Source organism: Pan paniscus, chromosome 15 (assembly GCF_029289425.2).
Source record: "Pan paniscus chromosome 15, NHGRI_mPanPan1-v2.0_pri, whole genome shotgun sequence".
NCBI classification, from domain to species: Eukaryota; Metazoa; Chordata; class Mammalia; order Primates; family Hominidae; genus Pan; species Pan paniscus.
In genome coordinates, this window is record NC_073264.2 from 57,178,507 (window position 1) to 57,201,859 (window position 23,353).

The 23,353-nt window shown below is 41.3% G+C and overlaps 1 long non-coding RNA gene across 1 annotated transcript in view; it reads left to right on the forward strand.

Annotated features, from left to right (window-relative positions):
- LOC134728895 (uncharacterized) overlaps nucleotides 1-21,739 on the forward strand; it is a 105,958-nt gene extending 84,219 nt beyond the window's left edge. The window contains exons 4-5 of the long non-coding RNA XR_010109756.1: nucleotides 1,949-2,084; nucleotides 18,688-21,739. This is a non-coding gene — a long non-coding RNA (uncharacterized LOC134728895). The remainder of the gene's footprint in view (nucleotides 1-1,948; nucleotides 2,085-18,687) is intronic.
- The last annotated feature ends 1,614 nt before the right edge of the window (nucleotides 21,740-23,353 follow it).

A 23,353-nucleotide genomic window follows, 5' to 3' on the forward strand; every position in this document is an offset into this window, starting at 1 on the left:
GATGTGAGGAGCAGAAGCCATGTCAGTGTTATGAATGGACTTCTGATAACATCTCCTATTGGGCTGGAAGGGAGATGCTTGCTGAACTGACATGCTGGGTGAAAAGCAAACTTAAGCTGCGAACCAGATGGGGAGCAGTAGGTGGTGATTGGACGCTGAGAGCTGGCATTGTATCGGCACTCCTTGGGTTCAGTAGCTCAGGCCCAGAGTCCAGTGCCCAGTTAGAGGGATGAGCAAAAATAGGGGCCGCTGCCCTCAAGAATCAATGCCATTCATGGAGGGAAAAAGAATAGGACCAGGCCAGAGTGCCCTGCTCCAGGCCTCCTCCTGTGTGTTGCCCTCAGGGGTGTAGTGCAGCTTCCTCTTAGCTCACAGTGACCCTTGAAGCCAAGGCAGAGATTTCAGTTCAAGATGCTCAAAGGTTGTCACTTCCTGCTCCCTCATCATTCATATTTCTCCTCTCTCAGCAGGATTCAAGCAAAGAGGTAGACATAGGTTACTATAGCAAAATAATAATAACTAATATTGGTTGAGTGGTTCTGGATCAGGCAACGTGCTAAGTGCCCTATATATATTCATTACCTCATAAATGCACATAGCAACCTTATGGCGTAGAACTCTTTTCCAAGTGAGAAAATCAAAGCACAGAATGGTTAAATAACTTACTCAAGGCCTCAGGCTGGTCAATGGTGGAGCCAGGGTTTGAAATTGAGATATATGACTTTGTAGTGTGAACAGATGCTTTCAAACATCTAGTCAAGGCACTTAACACATCAAGTAGGTATAAATGGATACATGGGCATGTGGCCTCGATCAGGCCTTACAGTTGACATAGTAAAGATTAGACACTAGTCCATGTCTTTACATAGTTTACATTACCATATCTTATCACAAAGATCCCCCCTGTAATTTTAGACATTCTGAAATACTAAAAAAAGTAAGAAAATCATTTGCTCAAGATCAAAGATCAATTAGACTTATGAATGAAATCAGGCCTGATAAAATTTCTGCCATAGGAAAACTTTTTTTGCTTCTAGGACTGATGTTTGGGGGCTTATCAAACAGGAATGGGAACATCCAGAGATTTGGGGCATGATTTTAAAAGATTGTGGTCTGGGAGTAAAAAAAAAAAAAAAAAAAAAAAAAATCTGAGTCTTAGACTAGTGCTGCCTCCATTCAGCCACCCTGGGACTTTGAGCAAAGCTTTTAGAACTGGGTCTTGGGATTCTCATCTGAAAATTGAGGGGTAATTGGATCAATGATTCTCCCTTAAAATCACCTGGAGAGCTGCTAAAAATAGTAATGCCCTGATCCCAATCCAGATGATTCTGATTGAATTTGTCTAGAGTGGGGCCTAGACACATAATTTTTTGAAGCTCCCCAGGTGATGCTAACATCAGCCTGGTTGAGGAAACTGCATCTGATGGTCTCTTATTTTTCTGGTAAACCTAAAATTCTCTGAATTTGCAATATGGAGTCACTGAGCTAGGAGACAGGCAATTTCCCAAGGAATTTTGGGGTGATTTTCATCTCAAAAGACAGAAGTGCAGAAGGTTGAGTGAATATATATATATATATATATATATATATATATATATATATGTGTGTGTGTGTGTGTATATATATATATATATGAACAATTTAAACACTTATCTGGTACCATTTGTGGATTGGAAGATGTGTGCCTTAGGTAGTCTTTTCCTTCTCTCTAAACTGACATAAACAAGTTAGCTAAAATCCCTAAGATGTTCTAATCTGATTTCAGCCTTTTGTGGCAAACTATGAAGTACATTGTTAAGAACAGAGCTAAGGTTTGAAAGCACTTAACAGTGAAAGCTGTGAAACAGCCTGAACAAGAGAGTGGGAAAAAAGTATTTGCTTTATAAATATACGGCCTCAAAGTCTTTCTTGCTGAGTTGCTGAGTCTTTTTTTTTTTTTTCTTTTGAGACGGAGTTTCACTTTTGTTGCCCAGGCTGGAGTGCAATGGCGCAATCTCGGCTCACTGCAACCTCTGCCTCCCAGGTTCAAGTGATTCTCCTGCCTCAGCCTCCTGAGTAGCTGGGATTACAGGTATGTGCCACAGGTGAGTCATTCTTTAAATTAAGCCTGGTTCAGAATTCTCTTAGAGAAGAGGGTGAGCAAAGGAATAGAAATCATTCTATTATAAAGATACAGGCACACATATGTTCATTAGAGCACTATTCACAATAGCAGAAACATGAAATCAACCCAAATACCCACCAATGATAGACTGGATAAAGAAAACGTGGTACATATATACTATGGAATACTATGCAGTCATAAGAAGGAATGAGATTATGTCCTTTGCAGGGACATGAATGGAGCTGGAAGCCATTATCCTCAGCAAACACAGGAACAGAAAACCAAACACCACATGTTCTCACTTATGAGTGGGAGCCGAACAATGAGAACACGTGGACACAGAGAGAGGAACAATGCACATTGGGGCCTGTCAGCGGGGCAGGGGGAAGGAGAGCATGCGAGGCTTAATACCTAGGTGATGGGTTGATAGGTGCAGCAAACCACCATGGCACATGTTTACCTATGCAACGAACCTGTACACCCTGCACGTGTATCCTGGAACTTAGGATAAGATAAATTTAAAACAAAAGAAAAGGGGGTGAGGAGGACAGACAGGAAATAATGTTAATATATGATGTCAGTGGTGTAAATATTTAACAACTGCTTTCAAAACAAAAGGCTCTGATGTATAGTATTTGTCAATTTCTGTGGTGTAAATGCTCCCACCATGGCTAATTTCAAGCTAGCAACCTGATGTCACTGAATGCAGAGTTGAACGAGAGACATACAAATGGCTCTCATGAACCATTATAAACTGCTCCAACACACCCTACTTAGGTTCATAAAGCAGCATAGTGTGAATGATTCAATCAGATTGACTTCCTCTGTGATTCAGACATCTGAGCAGCCTGAAAGTTCAGGATTGAGAAAGCAGTAACAAGGTGAGGGCGGGGGGAGGACAGGATGAAAGCAGCAAAGAAAAATGGGAGATACTACTTAATGCCACTAATTCAATAGACATTCTACAAGTAGCTACTACTTGCAAGCTTCTCGGATGTGTGTGTGGTTGGGGGTAGAATAGCAATTTATTACAGGTGGACATGGAATATAACCCTTTCCTTCAGTTGGTTTACAATCTGGTTTTGCCCAGAGCTGACTACTGGACCTTGAACAGTGTTCATGGTGATGGAACCAGCTGAGGAAACACTAATGGATCCTTTATAACAACAGGGAGACCTAGCGGACAGAGTTGCTGTGACAGTGATTGTCACAATGTTAATGTTTAAAACAAGCATCAATCAATGTGATAATCTTAAGAGAAGGAAAACCAAAACTGCCCAACATCATCCAATCACTCACTCAGAAGTATTCTGCTACCATGTTTTGCAATTGATCATTCTGATCAGACTTCTGAGTCAACTCTCCTTGTTTTGAAATAGAAAGGAAGAGAAAAGAAAGAAAGGGGAACAAGAAAGAGAAAGAAAGAGGAGAGAAAGAAAGAGAAAGAAAGAAAAAGAAAAAGAAAGAAAGGCAGGCTTCAGGTCAACTGTTTCACATCAATAGAAAACTTAGATGGTAAAATGCTGTTGCATTGCAATATCTGCTGCTTGAAACAGGCAAGGGGGTCTTATTTCCAAGCAATGCGAGTTCAGTTATCTGGTATATTCATTCATTCACGCATGAATATATATTTATTCATCAAATATTTACTGATGGTCTTCTAAGCACCAGGCCCTGCAGTAGGCATTAGAGATACAATGGAGAACAAGATAGATGCAGCCACTCCCCTTATTATGCTTAAAGTCAACTGGAGGAAGTCAAGCAATAGGAGCTGGTAAACCAATGGTTACCAACTGTGAGGCTACCAAGAAGAGAACAAGCAAGGAGCTATGATAAAGGAAAGCATCAGGAATCTGGTCTGAGGGTACTCAGATAAACCTCGCATAGGTTACTTTTCAATCTAGGCATGAAAGGTGAAGAACCAGCCAAGTGATGTGTGAGAGAAGGGAATGGGGAGCCTGAGGAGTGGACTGGCAAGCCTATGAGGCAGAAGAGAGAGCATATGCAAGGACCTAATGCAGGAAAGAGCTTTGTGTGTTCAAGAGCTGAAAATAAGACAGCCAAATCTATAAAGACAGTAGATAAGTGGTTGACTTGGACTGGGGAAACTGGGGGAATAGGGAGTGATTGCTAAAGGGTACGGGATTTTTGGGCGGAGATAAGATGTTCTAAAATTGATTGTGGTGATGGTTGCCCAACTCTGTGAATATACTGGGAACCATTGAATTATATATTTTAAATGGGTGAATTGTATGATAGGTGAATTATAACTCAATAAAGTTATTTAAAAAATTAAACACCTGAATATTTGGAACTTAAGAAGCAAGGGTGGTGCAGAGAGAATGAGATGAAGTTGGAAATTCTCAAGCAGGCTCACATCAGCTGGGGCCTATAGATCTAGGTAACAAAGTCAGATTTTATTCTAGGTAAGACAACAGCAGCTGCCATATTGTCTGCTGTGTGGATTTCGGGTGGAATGAGAAGGCAAGGGTGGCAGGAGAGAGAGATCAGTTAGGAAAATGTTGCAATAATCTAGGGAGATGAGGGTTAAGATCAGGTGGTGAAAGTGGGGATGGAGAGAACTGGGGATTTGAAATATTTTAAAGCATGTGATTGATGGGAATTGGTGAAGAATTGAATGCAGGGAATGAGGGAAATGATCCATCAAGGAGAATGCCTTCCAACTTGTATTCTTTCCCAACTGCAGCTTCTAGATTCTGAAGCAGGAAACACAAATAATCAGAGCCTGTGGCCCTTTTAACCCAGGGCTTCCCTTAAGAATTTTGTTCAGGGTCAGAGACTGAAATGGTGAAGAGGCTCTGCTATAATCTCTAATAAATCCCTCTCCCATCATTCACACATACTCCCTTCTTCTCTCATCTGGATTTGTTGCAAGACCCAAAGATCCCAACAGTCCTTCCTGTGTCTTGCAAACTGTAGAGGATCTCTTCATTTTATTTAAGTTGTGTTAGAAAAAAATAGTGATTAGGCAAAGAGAAGAGGATGAAGAGCCCAGTAAACAGGTGTCTGAATGCTTCACACTTCCTCGGGAACCTGTCTACATCTTCATCATCTGTACTACAGTCCCACTTGGCCAAAAGTGAAGTGTGGGCTAGGCTGGCCTACATCAGAATAACTGGTTTGTTTGACTTCTAAGGAATCCTGGATTACTAAGCTCTAGGCAAAGATTCCCTCTCTGCATGGCCACAGTGATTATAACCACTTGCTGGTCCTGGAATCAGAGAACTCTCAGAGGACAGCCTACATCTAACAGCAGCTCCTCCGAGTCTAGAACCTGACCCTTTCCTTTCACTGGCTGCCTCCTCTATTATCCATATGGCTCTTAGGCCAAGAATATGTCTTTACTCTTCCCTGTTCACACCTCTGTCCTCATATTTCCCATCTGTCTCTTCTTGAAGCTGAGGCTGGAGCATTGAAATAGTGGAATAGCTCAGGGCTGGTCTGATGGTAGTGGGTTATCAGTGGTTGTTTCACTAAAGCTGGTATACAACACCCACTCCTAAATTTGCCTGGCTTTTTTGAAAAAGAGAAAAAAGCACAGACTTTGGAGGCAAACAGAATCTCCCTGCTCTAACTAGCTGGGTTCTCATGGCGAAGGTACATAACTTCTCTGGGCCTGTTGTCACATACTCCTGCTTAACCAAGAGCTGCAAACAAAACATGGATAGAAAGAAATACGAATAAAATAGGATGCAAACCCAGAGTTGGTGGCTTCACTCATTCAAGAAACAGCTATTGAACACCTACTCTAGGTTCAGGTTCTGCAGGTGGTGAGGATATTATGATGAGTAGAACTCACGAACCCCTGCCCTGGGGAGCTTATGTTTTATTTCTTTCTCTAACGTAAACAAACTGTGGTACAGTATATATACAGACAAGTGCACAAATATTGTGTGCAGCTTGATGAGTTTTTGTATATGTATATACCAATGTAACCACTGCCCAGATAAGGAAATAGAAATATTTCCAAAATGCCAGGAGGTTTTTTTCATGTTTCTACCCAGTCAATACTACCCCTGCTCAGAGGTAAACACTGTCCTTACTTCCATGACCATAGACTAGTTTCGCTCATCTTGAATGCATATAGATGAAATTACATAGTATACACTCTTTGGGGTTGCTGTTTTTGTGTTTGGCTTCTTTTATTAAGGAAAAATTTCTGTAAGGATCACCCATGTTATTGCAGTATCACTAGTTTGTTCTTCTTTATTTTCATATAACATTTTATTGAATGCATATATAATTATTATTCATTCTACTGCTGACAGATAATTGGTTTGTTTCCATTTTAAGATTTTATAAATAAAGCTGATATGAACTTTTTTTTTTTTTGAGACAGAGTCTCTCTCTGTTACCCAGGCTGGAGTGCAATGGCACCATCTTGGCTCACTGCAACCTCTGTCTCCTGGGTTCAAGCAATTCTCCTGCCTCAACCTCCCGGGTAGCTAGGACCACAGGCACATGCCACCAGGCCAGGCTAATTATTGTATTTTTAGTAGAGATGGGGTTTCACCATGTTGGCAAGGCTGGTCTCGATCTCCTGACCTCAAGTGATCTGCTTGACTCAGCCTCCCAAAGTGCTGGGATCACAGGCATGAGCCACTGCGCTCAACCTGATATGAACATTTTTATACCTGTCTTTGGTGGACTTATGCACTCATTTCTCAGAAAGATAGATAGATAGATAGATAGACAGATAGATGACAGACAGATATTTCAAAGTAGAATTGTTAGTAATGGTAATCTTTGGTAACCTTGGTACACACTGCCAAACAATTTTCCAAAGTGGTTGTAACAATTTACATACCTCCCAGCAATGTATGAGATTCCAATTGCCACTGGGAAGAGGGACAGTCTCTAAATATAAGAAGTTACATTATATAGCATGTTAGAGGTGAGAAATGCTGTGGGAAAATAAAACACGAAAAGAAAGACAACTTCAGAGTCTGTGTTCCATTATGTGTCCCTATTTATCTTTTTTAACCATTTCACATGTAACATATTCAGAGATGATTTAGTCATCAGTTAAAGGAAAAAATATTTGTTGGACATCTACTATGTATCCAGCACTACGTTAGAGGGATAGAAAGTGTTAGGCAAGGTCTATGCTTTTAGGGAGTTGAAAATATGGAGGTGAGTCACAATGGGCAGCTGATCCAATCTGAAAGTGAGCGGCATTGCCCCGGGACAGACTGTCAATGTGACAGGAGATGCGGGGAGGGAGAAAAAAGTGTCAACTAGGCAACGAGGGGAGACTCCAGAAGAGAGATAGACATGTGTCAGAATACAAACTCATTCTTCACATTTTCCACCTATTTAAATCCTCTCCCTTTTTTTGTGTTCAAAAAGACCTCACAATATCTTTGTGCAGCCATAACCTACCTTTTCTGGGAGGTTCGCGACCCATACATCACTTGAGATTTCAATAGCATTTGGTGCATTCGTTCCTACAATAGACACTGATCTCTGGCCTTGTGCCAGGCACCTTTCTAGAGGCCAAAATATATACAGATGCATCAAAATATTCTCTGCCCTCAAAAAGTTTATTGTCTAGTAGGAGAGAGAAAATAGATGTACAAATAACTATAACAAAAGAGGAAGATAAATGTCATAAGAGGGGTATTAGTGAAACATTTTAGGGGTTTGGGTGGGAGAGAGATGTTGAGAGATCAAGTAGCTAAAATTTCACATAAACAGTACACATGCACCCTCTGTAATACACACACACCACCCCCCCAACACACACACCCAGAATTAGCTGTTTCTGCAGCCAAAAGCAGAACCCATAGTTGGCTGAATGGCTGTGTCTTTTCTACTTTATATGTTTCTGTCTCACACCCTGAGAGCTAATTCTCCAAATGCTGCCCAGAAGGAAATTGCCTTCATTGTGGTCCCTGCCATTCTATTGTAAGGATCTAGCAAGTCCCAAAGCAACCTAGGAAGTAGTAAACTCTTCAGCTCTGACTAGTGCCTGCTTGGCGAACTGAAATGTGGTGTATGGAGAGGGGAGAATATGGAAAGAGGATGTGGAAGGAGAAGAAGGCAGGTGGAGTGAAGGAAGAAAAAGAAAAGACCCTGAGAAGAAGGCTTCAGATACCACTGCTATGGTCTAGAGTCAGCAGGAAAAGCAGCTCAAGATTTCCTCTATGTGCTGTGCTTTCATAGAATATGAAACTGGCGATTTAGAAAAAAATTATGCAGACGATGGAGCTGGCTCTGGCCCTAAATGAGTCCCTTCTTTGTCCTTCTGTTTTTGTGTGTGTGTGTGCGTTTTTCTTTCTTTCTTTTTCTTCTTTGAGACAGGGTCTCACTCTCTCACCCAGGCTGGAGTGCAGTGGCGTGATCTCGGCTCACTGCAACCTCCGCCTCCCAGGGTCAAGTGATTCTCCCGCCTCAACCTCTGAGTAGCTGGGAGTACAGGTACGTGCCACCACGCCCGGCTAATTTTTTTGTATTTTCAGTAGAGACAGGGTTTCAACGTGCTGGCCAGGCTGGTCTCGAACTCCTGGCCTCAAGTGATCCACCCAGCTCAGCCTCGCCGAAGTGCTGAGTCTACAGGCATGAACCACTGCGCCTGGCCTGTCCTTCTGCTTCTGAGAACAGGAGTGAGATATCGATAGCTCTAGGCCCATCTTGTACCATGAGGCTGAGGCCACACACTCAAGATAGAGGAGTTGGAAATTGAGCTCAAAGGAGCCATCAGGGAAACAGCTGTCAAAGTAGCCTTGGATTGTCTATCTCCAAAGAAATATAGTCCCTGTTTGTCTAAGACACTGTTATTTCGGGTCTCTGTTATTCACAGTTCTAACTGATACAGAACTTTTTCTGATATTGCATGAGTTTATTTGACAAATTAAAATTTACAAAACAATTCCCAGATGATTACCATTACATATGAGAGCAATATGATCTTTCTTCCAATTATATTTTAAATCACAAAAGTAATTTTGTACTTTCAAACAATATGGAGATATTACAGTAAAGAGCAACAATTTCTCTTTAAAATTCTCATCCTCCTCCTCCCTTACCCATCCTATTTATTCCACTCTCAGCTTCCAAAATAAGCATTTTCAAGTGCAGGGATCATCTTTTAGATCCTTATCTAGACATTTACAAACCTGTTGAGGACCTCACACACACTTTTGTTTAAAAAGTAGTCCTTGACGAGTTAATGGGTGCAGCATACCAATATGGCACATACATACATATGTAACAAACCTGCACGTTGTGCACACGTACCCCAAAACTTAAAGTATAATAAATAAATAAATAAATAAATAAATAAAAAGTAGTCCTACTATGCATATTATTCTACAATTTCTTTTTCACTTTACAATGTGGCAGGAGTATCTGTCTGTAGTGGTGTATACTTTTCAAGCACTTTGAAGTACTTCATAAGTATGGATGAACCAGGTCTAACTAAGCAGTTGCCTCTTGATAGACTTTTGTGTTGTTTTCAATTTTTAAAATCATAAATAATGCTTCAATCAACAACCATTGCAGGAGTGAGATTTTAGTAGGATGGATTTCCAGAAGTAAATATACAGGGCTTTGACTTAGGAAGTAGACTTTTACACTTTTTTAAGAGTTGAGAGTCACATAGCAATTTAGGTTGTGTTGCCCCACAAGAGCAGCTACAAGATGGCAGAACTAAAGAAGGAGGTAGGGTTAGTGGGAAGGTCAAGTGTCAAGTTCAACCTCTTGGCCTTAGGGGGCCGGAAAAGGAGATGTTCTGTGAACTGAGGGAGGCCTCACATGTCCAGTGAATGGACACAGCTGGCCTTGTGGTCAGCTGAGCTGATTGCCTCCACCCCCATGTATCTTCTCTGCCCAATTTCAAACATTATTCTTTGTGGCTGAGTGAACACTAGGATCTGGACTCAGGAAAGGAAAAGTCCTTCCCAGGGACAGTTATACAAGTCTGCCATTGCTTTACATTCCTCTCATCATAACTGATTTTAACAAACAATTCAACTCTCTGCTGAATGATGTTCGTTTTAAGAGCGCCCTACTCTGGGATCAGTACACACCATCACATTGGCTCATGGTTCTTGTCTTCACAATTTCCCAAGAGCAATGACTGAAGCCAGCCCAGGGCACATTTTGAGCAGGAGACTTTGGATCTATAAAGGCCAACTATTTCAGGCGGGAGGCCAGAAGCTTCCTAACCAAACAAGTGCAAACTTCATTTTCTTTTGCAGTCAACCATTTCCTTTCATCCCAATCTATTTCTAGAGCTCTGGGAATAGGTCACATCCTTCTCAGCACATTGTTGTTCAGCAGAAGTCCGTGAATTATTGAACCAGCCTGGTGCCTTCAAACTCTGGACCAGAGGTTCTTGACCTTTACTTGGTCCATGCATACACTTGGCAGCCTGCTGAAGCCCACGAACTCCTTCTCGGAAAAATGTTTTTAAATACTTGACATCAAATATGTGAGATTACAAATGAAACAAGTCATGTAGAAATATAATTATTAAAATATTAAAAACAAAGGTGTGACATAGTATGCATGCCTTTTATTAACATTAAATAATATTTAGCAGCAGGCATAATAAGCATCATTTTGAAGCAGTGATACGTGTGAGCAAATTTCAAGATGTCTGCAATAACCGAAAAGTGGTATGAATGCATCTGTCATTTCTACAGATGACAAAGTCAAAGGTACTGCTAATATCACTGTGGTCTGTTGCCTACTCTCATAAAGGAAATACTGAATTTTAGTTAGAGGTTAATGAAAAGAAAGATGCAATTTTTTTCCCACACAAGATCACAGACCCTAAACTCTTTAATGTAAGAATCCCTAAATTATCTTGCCTGCTGGACCTCTCACCCTGATGTCCCATAGGCAACTCCAATTCAAACAAGTGGAATGGGCTCATCATCTCATCTACTCCTCCACTCCCGATCTCCGTGGCTGCTCCACCCAAGCCCGTAGCCTGGGCTGGCTACAAGGCTGCATTCTCCCTCACTCCCACAGCCACTCCCCTCCTTGGCTTCCCTCCTGTAAGTCTCTTCACCCTCCACTGCTATTGCCTTGGCTTAGTCTCAACTGGCTGGACCTTGCAATGGCCTGCCATCTGGTCAGCCTCAGCCCCCTGCCCCTCCAATCTCTCCTCTGCATCGCTGGGGGAGGGATTGTTCCAAAACAGCAATAGTTTACAGTTTTAACATGATTAAAACCTTCTGTGACTGCAGGGCAGAGCCCAGTCTTTTTAATGTGGTGTAGAAGGCCTTCTGAAATCTTGCCCCTACCATGTTTGTGTCCCGGTCACTTGATGCCCTCACCAACACTCCAGATTCCAACCGTCAAGACCACGACACACTCCCTCCTTCACCCTGCTGTCCCAGTCAGTGCCGACTCATCTTGCAAGACTCCATTCAAGGGCCACGTTTTCCCTGAACCCTTTCTTATTGATCTACATCCCCAACCCTATCTTGCATGTATGAGAGCACACGCACGCACATGCACGCACACACACACACACAGAGTTAATTGACTATTTTCTCCTTTTTTTTTTCACCACATCCAGTAAATATAAATATTTCCAGCAGTAGCAATTGCATGTCTTTATTTTGCTTGTTTGTTAATGTGACAATCTTTTTCCACTAGACACTAAGAGTCCTTCAAGGGCTGGTACCATGTTTTTGTTTTTGTTTGTTTTCCTTTGATTCTCTAACATCTAGCACAGTATCTAACACACAGAAAATTCTTCTTATGTGTTTGGGTTTTTAAAAAATGACAACCAAAGAATGAATAAATTAATGAGGAGAGAGAAGTACACCTATAATTTATTTAAATAAAGTTTCGATTGTAGCACAGAATCATATTAAAGAGTATTGTGGAGATAAAAACACAGCCCCTCTGCAATGTAATTTATTCTTCAACCATTCTGTTGGGCATGCTCCTCAGAGATGAAAGAACTAAGCGATGGAGGAGGTCTATATCCTGCTTCATATCTGAAGTTTGTTAGAGAGAATCTAGAACTCCATCCTCGGTACCACTGCTGATTTGCTGTGAAATATGTTCTGGGAAATATAAGGCATTGCTGACCCCAGGAACAAATGTTTTTCTGCCAGTAAGTAAGAATTCTAATCCTGTTTGAAACCAATTCCAGGTTTGGAGAGTCAAGGAGATCATTGAGTCAAAGTCTCATTATGTCTAACAGAACAAAATCATATTTTTAGCCTTCTACTTCATCACATCTGTGTTTTCTATCTTCTGACATTCTTACTTCACCTCTAGTCTCTCTTGTTGGCTCAGTATTTCTTCTTAAAGAAATATTCTTCCCACTCACTACATTAATTTGTAAGCAGCCACTGGACAGGACTAAGCTATCCATGCAATTATCCACTGGTACTGCAGAACTTCTACCCAAATGAAGCATGGTAGGAGTGGAATGATGACCATTCTCGTTTTCTAGAATTCTTCCAAATGAGGAGGAAAATTTAATATTTTTTCGTTAGTCAGTTCCATGCTCAGTATAGTATTAGGTTGGGGCAAAAGTAATTGCGGTTTTTGCCACTACTTTCAATGGCAAAAACTGCAATTTCATTTGCACCAACCTAATATTATTCTATGGGCTAACAGTGTTTGTGAGTTTTTATGATCACTATTTGGGGACTACTATCTTCAGAAATATTATTGCATTAAGATCCTTTGCTGTGTGCCTCTGGCCAGCAGGACTTTCCTTTGGCTGTGAAATGTATGTGAAGTAGCTGGGCAGATGCAACGGCTTCCACTAACTCACTAGAGAAGTTGGCTCCCTTGTTAGGAAGACCCTCATTATCACTAACTTGAGAACTGCTGCCAGGTATAAGACAAATGTGTTGGTGCCATAGTCATTCATCAAATGAAGGGAAAGAGTGACCTTTGCCATCTATTAGGATGAGATGGAATGCTTTGGTGTCAGCTCAGCTAAAGTGGTATATGTGCCCATATCCATCCATTCAAACCCAGAGTCAGGGAATTGTTAGGAGTCATTTGACTGAGCTTTCTGCTCCTGCACAGATGAGTGTTTTATACAATTCGGACTCTAGTTCTAATAGTCCAAAGCCTTTCATTATTGCCTGGCCTGAGAGAGACTTCTCATTCAGTGCCTTCCATTCTTTTAAGGACAAGGGACATCTTTTGCTAAATGTTGTTGGAATACATAGACATTTAGTTGCAGCTTCTCAAAGAAAAAACATCTCTCACCAGAGCTAGCTATCTTTAGCGAGGTCTTCCCTATGTCTTTTTTTGGAAACATGAAGCATATATTTCTCTGGCTAATTGGTATTTCAAAAGCAAGCTCAGAAACAAGGCAAGGACTCCAGAAAGTTTTTGTAGAAATGTTTATTTTTGATGTAGCCAAGGCAATTTAAACACACACTTAATCAGAAGCAGGGATAGGTTGGAAAATAGATCTGAGGTCTCAAGAATTATCGGACGAGCAGACTAGAGAGGTCCTAGGAATATTTTCTGGACATGGGATTGTGGGCTAAGCAAGTGAATTCAGCAAAGGAGGTCACAGGAGTGGATCCTGTCAACTCACCTTCCCGCACCTCCACCTCCACATTTACCTGCTTTGCTCCTTTCGTGCCAACCAGCCCACTAATCCTGAAACCCACCCCATTGCAGGAGCTGGTTTCCTTAGAGACAAAACTAGGGCCAGAGAAAGTAAGCGTGCCGACCGGGCCAGGGTATTGGATGCTCCAAAGTAAGAAATGGTGCTGAGCCATAGGCTGAGGCTCCATGGGGCAAAGCCACTGCCAGAGCCTTGTGCCAGGGAGAAAGTCAAGGAGTACCAGGTTCCAGGAGCGAGAACCAAGCACAAAGACCTGTGCCCAGAGATGCCAGGCCAAAGGGTAAGGGAGAGCAGATCCCAGGTCACTAGCTCCAAAGTCCACGGATGCAACGGCTTATTCAAGAAAGGCTCAGCACTCATAGAGCATGGGCTGAGATGAAATTGGAAGCACTTACTATTTTTCAGCTGTACCTTTCATATATGAGTCAAAGAAATTCATGAGTAGACACTAATTCCCTTCCTTGTATTAGAAACAGGCATCTCTCTATCCTCTATTTCAAAGCTGAGGCCTTCCTCAGCACGCTGGATTCCATGTCCCTCTGCCTTCCCTATTACTGTGCACTAAATCACTCTCTCTGGCTCTGCTATCCTCAGTCTTTCTCCCTTGGATCTTTCATATCATCCTATAAACCTATCCCATTTCCCCACACCGGGAAAACCAATGATTTCTTAAATGCTGCCTTCTCCCTTAAGTGACTTAGAGAAAGAGAGAGAGAGAGAGAGAGAGAAAACTCTGCAATGATGAACGTATACATAGGTCATAAAATTGATTTTTCTAATCCAGAAAATTATGACAAAGGTCCAGATGAAGAGGAGCGAGATAGTATACAGTTGGCTTCTGGGCAATTGATATTCTATATCTTAACCTGAGCAGTGAGCATTCAGTATTTATTTTTTAATTTGTTAACTGAACACATAGGTTATATGGAATTTTCTATGGGTAGGTTGCATTTGTAAAATTTAGGAAGTTTTTGAAAACTGAAAGAACAAAACAGCAACAAATCCTGTGCTGGGGGTTCTGTCTCTTCTCCCTCTGGCGACCTTCCCTCTGTATTGTCTGTTATTTCTCAGGCAAGTTTTCTACACAGCAAGAAAGTTTGCCATGAGCACACCTCACAGTTTGCAATGAGAGTGAAAAAGGGCACGTTTTCCCTGAGATTTGTATATTAGATCTCTGGGAAGACATTCATTGGTCTGCATGTGTTTATGCCCACATTCAGTCGTGTGCCGGTAACCTGGCTCTCGGCAAGGAGGGAGGGACTAATTTTTAGTGTTTGCTAATTTCTGTGGTGTAAATACCTCCACCATGGCTAATTTCAAGCTACCGATGTAATGCCACTTGTGAAGTGGAAGGAGCCCATTCTAGCACATCACTGCCACATCGCTGATCAAGTCACTGTGGCCAGGGTGATGAGACACATACTCTGTCCATCCTGGAGCAGGAAGCATAGCATAGTTTGGACAGGACACCATGAAGGTTTACTTCAACAGAATTACATGCAGCAGGGAGGTGTGGCTGGCCAAAGGAAATAAAGAACTAACACCAGAGAAAAGGAATGAATGCTGTGCAGCTGAAAAAGCACATGCCCATTGGACTTTAATTTTTTCCTTTTCCCTTCCCTCTTCCCATTCTCTGTGTTTGGTCTGCATGATCTCATCCATCTCCATGGCATCAATTCTCATGAAGTAATGATATCCAAAATCTTCAATCCTCTCCTGGCTTCTGAGCTCCATCTTCACATTTCACCTGTCAATTGGATATCTCCATCTGCTCGGTCCCAGCAACCACAAACCATGCATATTGTTAAGTGAATTCATTCTCCCTCCCCACAAGCATGTTGCTCTGGTTCACTAGTTAAAGACTTCAGAGTCATCTCTGTCTCACTTCACTCTCCCTCACTCCTATCTCCCTACAAACAGCCCGAGTCCTATTGATTTGTGCCTCTACAATATCTGTGAGATATATCCTTCTTCTCCCCTTTCCAGTGCCATTGCCCGAATTTAAACCTGCACTGTCTTGCACCTTGATTTTTAGAGTGACCCCCTTCCTGCTTTCCAAGCCTCCTCCCATCCATCCAAACTTTAAACAACGCAACTTTTAAAAAATACAAGTGTGATTATGCCCTATCCCTGGGTCAAGACTGTAAAGGCTCCCTGTGTCCATAGGATGAAATTCAGACCCTAACTCAGCACACCAGGCCTTTGACACCTGGCTCAATCTTCATCACCTGGTCACACCAGGCATTCTCATGCTCCTTGGCTTTTACACGTGCTGTTCTTTCTGCCCAGAATTCCTTCCCCATCCATTGTTTTTACTGGACTCTTGCTCATCTTTCAAGTCCCAACATAAAATTGGATCCCCTCTCATTACCCACCCTCAACCATAGAACTATCTAGGCTCCAACATCTTGTGATCCAAACCTTAATAATAATACTTACATTGTATTATAGTTAGCCATTTATTAATAAATGTTTTGGATGAATGGAATGAATGGGTGGATGGATGAATGAATGAATAAATGAATGAATTCTGGATGAGTAATGAATAGGAAAGGCAAATGGATAATACCCACCAAGCTCTGCAGTCCTGGAGGTTTCTGTTCAGTGATCAAAACCCCTGTTCTCCCTTATAAGCGGTAAAAGTTTTATTTAAGTGTTAAAAATTTAAAAAAAAACCAGTAAATTATCTAGGCAGAGTCTTGACAGTTAGGACCATAAGCTCATCAAATAATTGGGTGAAAGATGCTGACAGTTCAAGAAGAACACATCTCCTTTTGAAAAAGCATCTGCATTTACACCTTATGTTCACATAAACACATTTTTCTCCATTTCATTTATAATCAAATATGTTTTTATTAAAAACATATTAAAGAATTATTTTTGAGATATACCTTCTGCATCCATCTGCTAGGAGGTACAGTGCTGCATGATGTAACAATAAAACCTTTTTGTAGTAAAGCTGGGATCACCACGAATCCTGAGGCATTGTCAGCTTTTTGTGTGATTCAGTCTACTAAAGTGAAGGGGTATTAACTTCATTTTCTCTCACTTTGCCAAAAGACAAATTTAGGCACAAGAAAAGGCAAGTTTGACTCAAAGGAACATAATTTGATCAGCGTGCTCCTGTTTCTTACTCTAGTTTCTAGGACACACTTGCCTTCTTAAGAAGGATTAAATAACTTCAAGTGGAAAATTAAGTAAAGAGAACTGATTACTACAGAAATAAGGATCTTGTTATTATGTAAATGGTAAGACTGAAGGAGAAAAACTAAAACACAAAACCAAGGATAGACTGTGGAAGGAAAATTGAATCCAACTACAGTGTTTATCAAAATTTCATCTGCCAGTTTTAAGTTCTATAGGATAATATGGTTTTAAATTTTCAGGTCATCCTTGGCTGGGCACGGTGGCTCACATCTGTAATCCTAGCACTTTGGGAGGCCGAGGCAGGCTGATCACAAAGTCAGGAGATCGAGACCATCCTGGCTAACACAGTGAGACCCTGTCTCTACTAAAAATACAAAAAATTAGCTGGGCATAGTGGTGGGCGCCTATAGTCCCAGCTACTTGGGAGGCTGAGGCAGGAGAATGGCGTGAACCTGGGAGGTGGAGCTTGCAGTGAGCCAAGATCGCGCAACTGCACTCCAGCCTGGGAGACAGAGTGAGACTCTGTTTAAAAAAAAAAAAAAAAAAAAAATTCAGGTCATCCTCTAGTTATAATTTCCTTCTTCATATTCATATTAACATTTGGGTATCTTAAACATGTAAATGAAAATCATCAATAAGCCTCAACTAAATTATAAGAGCAAATACTTGATCCTAAATTGAAGTTCCATATGGCCCAATCTTTATCTACTGCGATAAATGTCTGTGGCAGGAATAGGAAATATATGGGATTTTTGCCATTTTTCTCTTCCTCCCATGCCCAAGGTCAACAACAAAGAATCATAGCAGCACTTTGGGAGGCTGAGGCAGGCAGATCACCTGAGATCAGGAGTTCGAGACCGGCCTGGCCAACATAGTGAAACCCCATCTCTACTAAAAATACAAAAATTAGCTGGCTGTGGGGCTCACGCCTATAATCTCAGCTTCTGGGGAGGCTGAGGCAGGAGAATTGCTTGAACCTGGGAGGTGGAGGTTGCAGTGAGCCAATATTGCACCTCTGCATTCCAGCCTGGGTGACAGAGCAAGACACTGTCTCAAAAAAAAAAAAAAAGAATCATAGCATTTGTTATTGTGATCTGTATGCCAGTCTTCGAATCTTCAATACAACATTATCCGTGGCGGTCACCAGTAATGTATCACTGTTAGCCTACATTTCAGTCAGGGATGAGCAGGAAGCAGCTGGTAGATTCAAACTAGTAATTTTAAGGGTGCTTAATACAGGGACTATTGTTAACCTTTATCACTCTTAGGCCTGAAGGGACAAGTGGTTACAAGAATCTAGAAGGAGTGGCTGCATGGAGAAGGCGTTTGACAGGAGCCTTTGGTGGAGAGAAGCAGTCTTTGCAATCAGACAAGGAGGGAGCTGGGGAATCCATACCCAGACCTCACTCTCCTCCCTCCTCCAGTCTCCTGCCAGAGTGTGCCATTAACCAAGCACAGTTGGTTCTGTTGCATGAAGCAGGGTGGAGAGTAGATTTGGAAAGGACAGTGGCAGACATCTGATTGAGATAGGGTTGAAAACATGCTGCCATTTATAATTTCCCTCATTGTGCTGTCTTTGCATGTGAGCGCAAAGACAAAACAGATGCCGATGCTAGGATGTCATTGACTTTTCATGTCTTCATTTCCCAGTGGTTAGGCAGGAGTGAGCCTGCAGACCTCTAAGACAGATGATGCAATTCTCCAAGCTTAGCATTCTAAACCAATTGAATTGTTGGCAAAAGACTACCAGCCGATGCTTTTAGAAAGATGTGATAGACTATTTTGTTTCTAACATGTCTCAAGCAAAGCACCCAAGAAAAATTTCCTCCTCTTTTTCATCTGTCTGCAGATGGGATCCTTGTTTCTCCGGAGTCATCTGCAAGTGTTACTGATCTCCCCATCTGAAACCCCAGTCAGTGGAAGAGAGTGAGATTTCAGGGGAGTTTATTCATATCCAGTCTATATATTTTTGATTGAAACCTGATATCTTGACTCCAAGTGTCTCGTGATCTGCTGTCACCCAAATGTGTTTTTGAGGCTTCATCCCAGTGGTGTTTTCTTGTGCTGCAAATAGAAAGCTTATGCTTTCTTTCCTGCTGTGGAAAATGTTTGTATGTCAGTTTTCAGAAATAAATATTCTAAAACTGTCCATGGAACATTCCAGGGTGAATCTTAAGAGTGGAGAAGGCCTTGTTTAAGTAGGGTTTGGTTAGCATCTGGCCTGGATTTAAATGATCACATTAGGAGAGCAGCCTGTGAAATTTCAGCTTAATTAACTATAATATTTACTATTAGTGCAAAGAAAAATGGGAGAAAGAGAGGAAAACTGATATTAAAAATAAATTTACTGTATTGCTTCTTTCCGCCTTTTGGTAAAAGGGTAAGTAAAACAAGGAGGTGCAAATAGGCATTTTATATATAATCAATTACTATTTCTCATCTGGCCATTTAAAAATTCATTCAATAGATATTTTTAGTCAGTGTGGTCAGTGTATCTTTAGTGTTTCAACAGAAAAATGAAGGGAAAGTCTTTTGGCATATTTTCCAGTTGTATTTAAAGACATTTTTCTCACTTTAAAATTAAAGACTACTTATGAAACAATAAAATCTCTCTCTCTCTTATGCTGTATGTTTGAAGATCTTCCAAAACTTTATAAATAATAAGCTTCCAAATATCCTTGTGAAAATTTGGTTTTATTTTCCCTGGGCCAGAGAAATTACATGTGAGAAATAAAGGTCCAAAGGCATGGGACAGAGAAAATGGGATTCTCCTGTTCTGTGCCCCCTTCACCCCTGCCTTCATGCCCCTTGTTTCCCAAGCTCTCCTTGGCCTTTCCTTTTGCTCTCCCATCTCCATTCTCTGCTATTGTTCTGTCATCCCCAAGTCCTTTCATTTAGTTCATTTTTATGCTTTCCTCCTTTGATTCCTCTTTAACACCCATGGTTCCTGGGTTTTGTGAGCCTTCCCATAACTTGGGGTCAAGTATTGGAGACGCCTGGGTATCTGAATATTCGCCAAACCCCACTTGTCCTTCCTGTGTCCTGTGGAAGGCTTTGTGAAGGAAGAGACTTTGAGGATGGGCTCCACCAGAGGAGAGGGAGCAGGGAGACCTCTAGCCAGTCAGAGGAGTCATGGCCTGGCATTGGCAAGAGAGTACCAGCTCACCTTGGAGGAGAGGGAGCTGTGGAGTGAGTCATATCACAGAGCAAGAGAACACAGTGGGGAAAGGAAAAGGGAGAGGCAGAAGCTGGGAGACTGACTAGATTCGAGGAAGAGAAGAGGAAAAGTTCAATGCAGGTGCTTAGAGAAAACCATCAGAGATTGGAAGAGAACTAAGCGTTCAGTGACAGGGAGGCTAAGGGATGAAAAATTCCCAAAGGAAGGCATCCAAAGTGAGAGATTTCAATAGAATAATTAGGCTAGATTGCCATAAAAAGACATAAAGGTATTGAGTTTTAGCATCTCGTCCAAAAAGTTTGACACAGTGAAACTTAAGAAATGCAGCAGTGGCTTAATGGATAGCAGGCATTTTTTAAAATTTTAGGCATGAGGCTAAATATGAGCTTGAACATGTGAGAAGAGGTTCCCATTAAAGACATGGGAGGAAGTGGCATCGTGGACACACACAGAAAGGTTATCTTGGAAAGATAAGGGACACAGCTTCCTGCCTCTGAGATCAGAGGAAGGAGGGTGGAATAAACATGACGCAAATCTGATGCAAAGGGTAGAGGAGTTGAGGAAGTTTACCTAGGATGGCCTCCCTCTTCTCACTAAAGATTGCTAATGAAAGGAGCTAGGAGCTCTGAAAGTAGAGGAGTGCCACTTTAGATCATGTACTTGGAAAAGCTGATCTGTAAAAAGTCGTAAATGTCCACTTGGAATGCCTAAGAAGTATATTTGAGACACAGAATGAAGAGCAAGAAAACAATGCTGCTATGGAGGTGGGGGGAAATGGAAGCTGGTTTTGAAAGCAAGCAATCCCAAAGACCAAAAAAAAAAAAAAAAAAGCAGCTTCACATTCACATTCTAGTTGTGTGCCTAAACTTCCTTCCTTACTGATTTTTGCAATAAAATAGTAGACCAATGGTTTGGACATGTGTATACCAAAGAGAGCTCTGATAAATTAAAAGTCACTTGGCAGAAAGCAGTGTTCTGGATCTGGAATGCCCATGGTATATCAAAAGGTTCTTTGTAGAACAACCCCACAGATCAAGGGTCTGAGGTAGGAGTTTCTGAGTTATCTAGAGAGCTAGGCTATGGACAGGGCAGGAAATTCCTTCATAAATTACCGACGTAGTATTTGCCTTTCCTAAATGATCATAGAGCAAAGTACAATGAAAAGAGCACAGTGCTGGGCTCTGAGAGTCCAGAGTTCAAGTCTGGGATCCCTACTTACTATATGGGCAAGTTACTTAATCTCTCTGAATCTGATCTATAAGATCTAGATAATCATACCTACCTCATAGAACTGTCAGAATTGGATGACATAATACATTCCCCTTCTTCTTTCCCTACCTGCCTGAACACTTCGAAAATTTCAAATTCTAAATTGTGGAAACGAGTGTATTTATTATATCCATCATGATTCTATAAACATCTCTCTTAAAGATTTAAGGATGAGTTTTTTAAAGTCATGAAAGTAGAGAAAGGAATTATCAGGGACAATCTCAATGTAAATCTGGAAAAACCAGTAAGATACAGGACCTCCCTGAAGTTTCCCTGGGGTTTCCTTTGGTCTACTGTTTGCTGCGACTGCCTCCAGAGCATGCTCTCCTGAATGTCTGAAAAGAGATTTGACAGGGAGGGGGAACCTTGAGAAAGAGAAAAAAGGCAGGCACTCAACGAAATCAAGATAATGGAAGGTTTATGTCTCTTCCCCTAGGAATGACAGAATCGGGTATGTGAGACTTCCTCAGAACTGTCTAATCTGGGTGTCAGGAATTTGTTTCTAGAAAGACAAGCCCAGTCCTAGGATAGCAGAGCCATCTATTCTGAAAAGTATGATAAGTTAGGCACAAAACTAACAATAGCTGCACAACTCATTAGGTTTCCTAGTCACAAAATTCTCAACATTGACATTCCTTAGCTTTGTAAAAATGTTGAAAGCAACCTCTTTGCATGAAAAGCACACTACTTCAGCAAGAAAATGGAAGTGATGAGAGAAGAACTGTCATGAGGTTTCTACCTTGCATCTGCCAGCCTACCTGCTGCTGGCCTAGCCTCTACCTTCCCCTATCACTGTGGTGACCTAGCCTTGCTCCTGCCCTCGGCCAAAGTCTCTACCTGGGTGCTGGTTCTACTGTCCATTGTACCCAAGGACATTTGCTCCAGCAATTCCCTGCCGCCTCCATCCCCAACCCTACACCTTCAAGTTTTTCTCTATAGTGGCAGTCCTATCAACTTACAAACATGCTGTTCTTTCCTAAAAATAATTCTCTTCTCTCCCTACTTCCGCTTCCAGTTATATCCCATTTCCTCCTCTCTTTAAGAAGAAAACCCCTTGAAGGAAACATCTGTTCTTGCAACCTCCAGTTGCTTCTCTCTCTTTCTCTCTCTCGTGAACCCAGTTTGGGACCCCCACTCACACTACTCAAGGTCACCAATGGTCAAGAACACTGCTAACTCTAATGTAACTTCTCAGACCTCCTCTTAATTGACCTATGGGCAGCATTTGACAAAGTTGGATGCTTTATGCCTTGAAACACTTTTCTCTCTTGCCTCCCAGTTTCTCCCGGTGTTCCCCCAACTTCACTGGCAGTGCCTTCCTCATCCCTCCAAACTCTAAATGTTGGACTTGCCCAGGGCTCATCTCTTGATACTTCGCTTTTGTAATTGCATTTACTGTCTTGGCAAACATTTCCAGTCTTACAACTTTAACACCACCTCTGTGCTGATGACTCCCAAAATTGTATCTTCACTCTGGACCTCTCCATTAAACTCACAACCATCTACCCACTTGACTCTCCAATTGGATATCTAATTGATGTCTCAAACTTAACACGTCTGAAACCGAGATCCTCACATTCTTCTTGAAACTATCTTTGCCTGCAGTCTCCGGTTGTTGGCTACTCCATTATTCCAGTTGTTTCAGCCCAAAGATCCTAAGGGCATCCTTGACTCTTTCCTCTCTCACACTCCCTATATATGATCTGTAGACAAATACTGTTGGATCATATATATATATATATATATATATATATATATATATCTGTCATTCCTAGGGGAAGAGACACCAGGGTCTTTGCACTTGCTGTTCCCTCTGGATTGCTCCTCTGCCAGGTATTCTTATGGCAAGATCCCTCACTTCCTTAGTTACTCCATCTTAGTTACTAGCTTTTTTATATATATAATAAATTATATATAATTTTTAAAAATTATATATTATATAATATATAATTTATATATATTATATATAATATATATAAATTATATATATTATATATTATATAATATATAAATTATATATAATATAATATATAAATTATATATAATATATTATATAATATATAAATTA